At 40.8% G+C, this 7584-nt stretch overlaps 1 non-coding gene across 1 annotated transcript; it reads left to right on the top strand.

Annotated features, from left to right (window-relative positions):
• The first annotated feature begins 213 nt into the window (after positions 1-213).
• Positions 214-320, top strand: LOC139176184 (U6 spliceosomal RNA). The gene has a single exon (XR_011560640.1). It is a non-coding gene; the product is annotated as a U6 spliceosomal RNA (small nuclear RNA).
• Positions 321-7584: the final 7264 nt, after the last annotated feature.

The following is a 7584-nucleotide window of genomic DNA, read 5'->3' as shown; positions in this document are numbered from 1 at the left end:
TCCATGCCTCTATTCTATTTATCTGTGCCTCCATTTAATTTCTGAGACTTTGGATCATGTTCACTATCATTACACTGAATTCTTTTTCAGGTACACTACCTATTTGTTCTTCATTTGTTTGGTCTTATGGTTTTGTTTTGTTTTTTTTTAACCATTCTCCTTTACCTGCTGCATGTTTCACTGTCTTTTCATTTCATTTAATTTACTGTGTTTGTGCTCACTTCGGCAGCACAAATACTAAAATTGGAACGATACAGAGAAAATTAGCACGGCCCCTGCACAAGGATGACATGCAAATTCGTGAAGCATTCCATATTTTTAAAACTCTTAGAGGAGAACATAGGCAAAACACTCTCCGACATACATCACAGCAGGATCCTCTATGACCCACCTCCCAGAATATTGGAAATAAAAGCAAAAATAAACAAATTGGACCTAATTAAAATTAAAAGCTTCTGCACAACAAAAGAAACTATAAGCAAGGTGAAAAGACAGCCTTCAGAATGGGAGAAAATAATAGCAAATGAAGCAACTGACAAACAACTAATCTCAGAAATATACAAGCAACTCCTGCGGCTCAATTCCAGAAAAATAAAGGACCCAATCAAAAAATGGGCCAAAGAACTAAATAGACATTTCTCCAAAGCAGACATACAGATGGCTAACAAACACATGAAAAGATGCTCAATATCACTCATTATCAGAGAAACGCAAATCAAAACCACAATGAGGTATCGTTTCACGCCAGTCAGAATGGCTGTGATCCAAAACTCTACAAACAATAAATGCTGGACAGGATGTGGAGAAAAGGGAACCCTCTTACACTGTTGGTGAGAATGCGAACTAGTACAGCCACTATGGAGAACAGTGTGGAGATCCCTTAAAAAAACTGGAAAGAGAACTGTCATATGACGCAGTAATCCCACTGCTGGGCATACACACCGAGGAAACCAGAATTGAAAGAGACACGTGTACCCCAATGTTCATCGCATCACTGTTTATAATAGCCAGGACATGGAAGCAACCTAGATGTCCATCAGCAGATGAATGGATAAGAAAGCTGTGGTACATATACACAATGGAGTATTACTCAGCCATTAAAAAGAATACATTTGAATCAGTTCTAATGAGATGGATGAAACTGGAGCCTATTGTACAGAGTGAAGTAAGCCAGAAAGAAAAATACCAATACAGTATACTAAAGCATATATATGGAATTTAGAAAGATGGTAACGACAGCCCTGTATGTGAGACAGCAAAAGAGACACAGATGTATAGAACAGTCTTTTGGACTCTGTGGCGGGGGGTGGGGGGATGATTTGGGAGAATGGCATTAAAACATGTATAATATCATATAACAAACGAATCGCCAGTCCAGGTTTGATGCAGGTACAGGAAGCTTGGGGCTGGTGCACTGGGATGACCCAGAGGGATGGTATGGGGAAGGTGGTGGGAGGGGGGTTCAGGATGGGGAACATGTGTACACCCGTGGCAGATGCATGTTGATGTATGGCAAAACCAATACAATATTGTAAAGTAAAAAAAAATAATAACAATAAATTAAAAAAAAAGATAAAAAACCAACCAACCAACAAACAAAAAATATTTACTGTGTTTGTTGTCTCTGTTCCACAGGCTTCAAGGCCACAGTTCCTCTTACTTGTGGAGTCTGATCACAGCAGGTGAGACTGGACCTGTGCCTTGTGAAGATTTCCTTGTGCAGGGATGGTGCCTCTGTTCAGGAGGGTGGAACTGGATCTTGTGTCTCTGAAAGGCAATGCTGCACCTAGTTGTGTGTTTTGGGGGTGACTGTGAGCTTGGTATGGCTTTGGGCAGCCTGTCTCTTAATGAATAGGGTTGTGGGCCTGTTTTACTACTTGTTTGGCATGTAGCGTGTGGCACTGGAGTCTGCTGGCCTTTGAGTGGGATTGGTCTTAGTGCCAGGCTGTACAGGATCCTAGAAAGAGGTGGGCAGTGACCTGCTCCAGCCTACAGCTTGGTGACCCACCACTGGGGTTGGAGACTGCAGCTGAGGTGTGTCCCACATCTGGTTACACGCAGTTAGAAGGTCTTTGGGACAGTGATCTCTCGCCTCTCTGGAAGGCCCAGGCTTTCCCCTGGACTCCTTCAGTTGTGTTGTACTAGCCCCCTCAGACTGTCTTCACAGCCATTAACCCCAGTCCTCTCCCTGGAGTCTGACCCTCAAATCCTGAGCCTCACTCCACACCTAGTTCCCACTCGCTGAGGTAGGCAAGCAGAAAAACATCTCAGGCTGGGAAGTGCTGGTCGATGCTGACTCTGTGCTGAATTCTCTCCTTTTTGCCTTCTGTGCACTTGTTGCTACACTCCCTTCTGAGGTTCTGAAGCTCCCCATATCCCTGCCCTTGAGGAAGTTTCCAAGTGTGCAGAAACTTTTCTTCCTTCGCAGCTCCCTCGTACCCACAGGGTGCAGACCCTATCCTGATTCCTTTGTCTGTTTTTTTCCTTATCTCTTTTGCCTTACTCTGTTATGTGAAGATTAGCTCGCCTTTTTGAAGTTTGAGGTTTTCTGCCAGCATTCAGTAGGTATTCTGTAGGTGGTGTTCCACATGCAGATGTATTTTTGATGTATTTGTGGGGAGAAAGATGATCTCCACATCTTACTCCTTCACCATCTTAAAAGTCCCCCTATAGCTTTTGAATTTACACACAGTTATCTCTTAAGGGGACTTCCTTGGTCGCTCAGCCAGTTAAGAACACACCTGCCAATGCAGGAGACCTGGGTTCGATCCCTGGGTCAGGAAGATCCCCTGGAGAAGGGAACGGCAAGCCACTCCAGTATTCTTGCCTGGAGAATCCCATGGACAGAGGAGCCTGGTGGGCTACAGTCCATGGGGTTGCAAAGAGTTGGACATGACTGAGCAACTAACACTTTCACCTCTTAAGGTGTCAGCTAGGCTCAGGCACTTAAAAGTTCAGGGGGAAGTGTCTATTGTCCAGAACTACTGACTTACTTTCTTGTCTAGGGGTCCCAGTTTTTGGAGGGCAAGCTGTGTTTTCTTAGGCAAGTAAAAAGAAAAACTCTTTAAGTCTCATATTTCTCTTCTGTGAAGTGGGGATAATAATATCTGTCACAAAAAAAGGTTTAGGGGAGCATGAATGAGAATGCACAAAGATGTACTTAACATAATGCCTGGATACATTAATATGATCCCCTTATGTAGCACTTACTGAATGCAATCAGTGTTCTAGGCACTTTACATACATCAATTCCTCTAATCCTTCAACAAACCCATGTTAGGTACTATTATCATCCTCCTGTAGCAGAGGAGAAGCCATCTGTAAATCACAGTTCTAATTATTTTACAAGCCATCTGTAAATCACAGTTCTGATTATTTCACAAGATAACAGATGCAGATAAATAGGGATTGGCACCAACCACTTTTAACCCTTAGAACATTTTCCCATTCAGATGATCAAGTCCTTCTAAGGAATGGAATACTTTGACTGCCATGAAGATAACTCATCTTTTAAGGATGATTCTCAAGAGATTTCAATGCATTCACACCACATTCTGAAGCAATTACTATTTTCAATGAATCTAAGCTTTTCTATTCCTTCTCAAAGGGAAGCTGCTGTCAATGAAGCTAGCCAGTTTTCTGGTACTTTTCTGTCTGAAAAACAGAAAGAATAACCCTCCACAAATTTGTTATCTGGAAGGCCACTCCATTATGTTAAATTTAGGATAATTTACATTTGAGAAAGAACTATTAAGTTTGAAAAATCTATTTTTCTTCAGAAGTGTAATACCCACCAGGAATATTTTCTCTGGTGTGATTAGTAACTAATTTTTCTCATAGCAATAAGGTTTGTTGTCAACAGTATTATTTCAATTTCTAGGTCAATGGAATAATTAGCTTGTGATTTTCTCACAGCAATATAGTTAATTTCCAACAATGCAACTGTACATTTTATCTTATTATCTTCCTATTTCATATTTAATTTTGTGCCCTCAGTCTCTTGGTATAGCCAGCTCCTGCTTCCCAGTCACTCTCCAGACTTCATTAAAGACTTTGACACTCATTTGACATCTTCTCACTCGACTTGGATGATCTGTGCCCACGAGGATGAATTACCTACATTTGAATCTCACAATTTGTCTCCTCATGCCAGCAACTGTTAAAGCTAAGTTAAGGAATTTCTGTCTAACAGTTACTCCTATATCTATGTTTTGTTATCACTCAGAAGTTCTCTATTTTTGTGTCTTAATTTTCCATATTCTGTATTCAGAGCACAGTTTACATCTTTGAATTCTGTGCACTTGTTTTTCAAGTTCTCCAGAACTCTTATTCTTTAATTACTTTAAATTTGCCCTTTGAATACTTTTTATCCTCCTCATCCTCCCTAGAGTCTGTTATTGATTGCTTGGATTTATTTCATTCTCATCCACACTTTCCATTTCCTGGCACCCATATCCTGCCCAGCGAAACTCCAATGCTGGATCAATGGTATGATAAAGTATCTTTCCTATCTTCCCAAATTGAGAGATATTGATTTGTCCCAACCTGACATTCCTAGCCCATAATCTGAGCAGTCCTCAAATATCTGCTTAACATCATGTCTAGTCTAATTTAGAAAAAATATGTTGGAGAATTCTAAATGTTGAGAGCCTGGGTTATCTTCTATCCAAGTCAAGGGAGATACATAATATTGGGTAAAATTATTAGCAGATTTGCAGTGGAAGCCTTCCCAACACATCAACTATATCTTGTGTTTCTTTGGTTTCTCTAGGTAATTTTTCTGATTCATTTCTCACTTTCCTTCTCAACAGTTCCAATACCAACTTTTTCAAGGAGAAAATAAATGTATTGATTTTGAAGTTCCTTGCCTCAGCAGCATTCAACTCAGAAGTCCTGGTTTTCTCCTCTAGGTCACTAGATCTTAGTCAAGATACTGAGCAGAGTCCCCAGGGACCTCTGGAGACCACACTAGAGCCATATATTATGTCTGTTGTTCAACTAATGGGCATCAAATACTGCTTATCCTGCATTTCTACTACAAATTGTCCTGATAGAATATCCTTTGCAATGCGGCACTTTATGCACACCTTTTCTTTTGTCAAGTCATCATTGGTATTCATGATTTACTCCAAATGTCATGATTTTAGCAATTAACCCTCAGTTTGTTTTTTGCTTTTGGAGGAGCCCAAAGCCCTCCAAACCCATTTTCAATGATCACCAGGTCATTGTTCAATGACAGACAAATAGAAAATATCACCAGGTATAGGAAGTATTCTTATATTACTATATCTCTTAACAATGAGGCAAATGATTCACCTATCAAATGTATAGCGTTTATAAGCAGCTGCACTCCTCCACTCAGAATGTCCTGCTGTATTCTGTTACTTCTCTACATTCTAGCAGGCTAAGGACCAGTTCAAGTTTTCTTATAAGTATTAAACCTCAGGTACAACTGAGGCATTGTACTAGGTCTCCTCCATTACTTACATACTGCCCTACTATGCTGAAAGGTGGGATACTACTACCTGGGCCCCTCAGAGATAGTAGAGATTGTGAGTCCAATGGCCTTCCATTAATGTTTATTGCAGCTTTAATCATAATAGCAAAACATTGGAAACAACTGATCCATTAAGAGAAAGAATTTATAAATTTTGGTATATTTGCAAATGTACCCTTTTGCTGTTGTTCAGTTGCTCATTCATGTGCGACACTTTTCAATCCCATGGACTGCAGCACGCCAGGCTTCCCTGTCCTTCACTATCTCCTGGAGTTTGCTCAAACTCATGTCCATTGAGTAAGTGATGCCATCTACCACTTCATCCTCTGTTGCCCCCTTCTCCTCTTGCCCTCTATCTTTCCCAGCATCAGGGTCTTTTCCAGTGAGTTGATTCTTCACATCAGGTGACCAAAGTATTGGAGCTTCAGCTTCAGCATCAGTCCTCCCAGTGAATATTCAGGGTTGATTTCCTTTAGGATTGACTGGGTTGATCTTGCTGTCCAAGGGACTCCCAAGTCTTATCCAGCACCACAGTTCAAAAGCATCAGTTCTTCAGTGCTCAGCTTTCTTTATGGTCCAATTCTCACATCCACACATGACTACTGGAAAAACCATAGCTTTGACTAGATGGACCTTTGTTGGCAACGTGATGTCTCTGCTTTTTAACACCCTCTCTAGGTTTGTCATAACTTTTCTTCCAAGGAGCAAGTGTCTTTGAATTTCATGGCTGCAGTCACCATCCACAGTGACTTTGGAGTCAAAGAAAATGAAATCTGACACTCTTTCCACTTTCCCCCCACCTATCTGCCATAAAGTGATGGAACCAGATGCCATAATCTTCATATTTTGAATGTAGTCCATTTCTTTTCATTGCAAATGTACTATTACTCAGCAATGCAAAGGAAAGCACTACTGATAAATATAATAGCGTGAATGCTGCTGTTAAGTCGCTTCAGTCGTGTCTAACTCTGTGCGACGCCATGGACTGCAGCCTACCAGACTTCTCCATCCATGGGATTCTCCAGGCAAGAACACTGGAGTGGGTTGCCATTTCCTTCTCCAATAATAGCATGAATACAAAGTATTATATGAATGGAAGAAGCTGGTAACAAAAGAGTATGTATTACATGATTCCATTTGTATGAAGTTCAAAAGCTAATTAATGGAACAGAAAGCAGAATGGTGGCTCCCTCAAGGCAGCACAAGGGTTATTGGAAGGACCATGAAGGAACTTTCTAGGATAATGGAAATATTCTACATCTTGCAAGAGAGTATTGGTTACTTCAGTGTCCAATAGACTTTTTAGGACCATTGATTCCTTTTATTCAAATCTACCTCATCTTGCATTGCTCGTATTCTATATGACCCACCAAGGTTCTACTTTCTGCCTTCTAGCTGTCACCTTTCTTGGTACTTTTCAGAATGGAAAACTATAATGGGTTGTGAGGAAGTGCTGCACAACACATGGACAGCTCACTGTGAGCCCTGGTATGGTGGTAACAACATACAGTCCATAGGACCTTCCAAGCTTAGAGTTCTCCTGGAAGGTTAGAAGTCTCCTAAGCAAATACGGAAATTTGGGTCTGCTCTTTGAGAGAGGAGAACTTGACACTTCAAATAGCAACCTCTTTCAAGGACTCATTATTGATTTAATGAAAACTAATATAGGCATACTTTTTTTTAAATTATAATTTTAAATAAGTAAAAATCCTAAAGATCAGTATGTGGACATATGGCCACCCAAAGATGTCTAAGTCCTGATCCTTGGAGCCTGAGAATATGTGATCTTACATAGTAAAGGAAACTTTGTGTATGTGATTGAGGTAAGGATCTTGAGATGGAGAGAATATTTTGGGTTATTGGGAGGGTCCAGGTAATCACAGGGTCCTTATAATTGAAAGGAGGCAGGAGAGGCAGAGAAGGAGATGTGACAATGAAAGCAGAATCAGATTGGGGCACTATGGAAAAGACTTGACCAGCCATGGCTGACTTTTAAGATAACAGGGATGCCATGAAACAAGGAAGGTGGGTAGCCTCTAGAAAGTGGAAAAGAAAGAAAACTAGAGACTCCACAAAGGAACACAGCC

The sequence above is a fragment of the Bos indicus genome, chromosome 15 (genome assembly GCF_029378745.1).
Source record: "Bos indicus isolate NIAB-ARS_2022 breed Sahiwal x Tharparkar chromosome 15, NIAB-ARS_B.indTharparkar_mat_pri_1.0, whole genome shotgun sequence".
NCBI classification, from domain to species: Eukaryota; Metazoa; Chordata; class Mammalia; order Artiodactyla; family Bovidae; genus Bos; species Bos indicus.
This window is presented reverse-complemented; position numbering and strand designations above follow the sequence as displayed.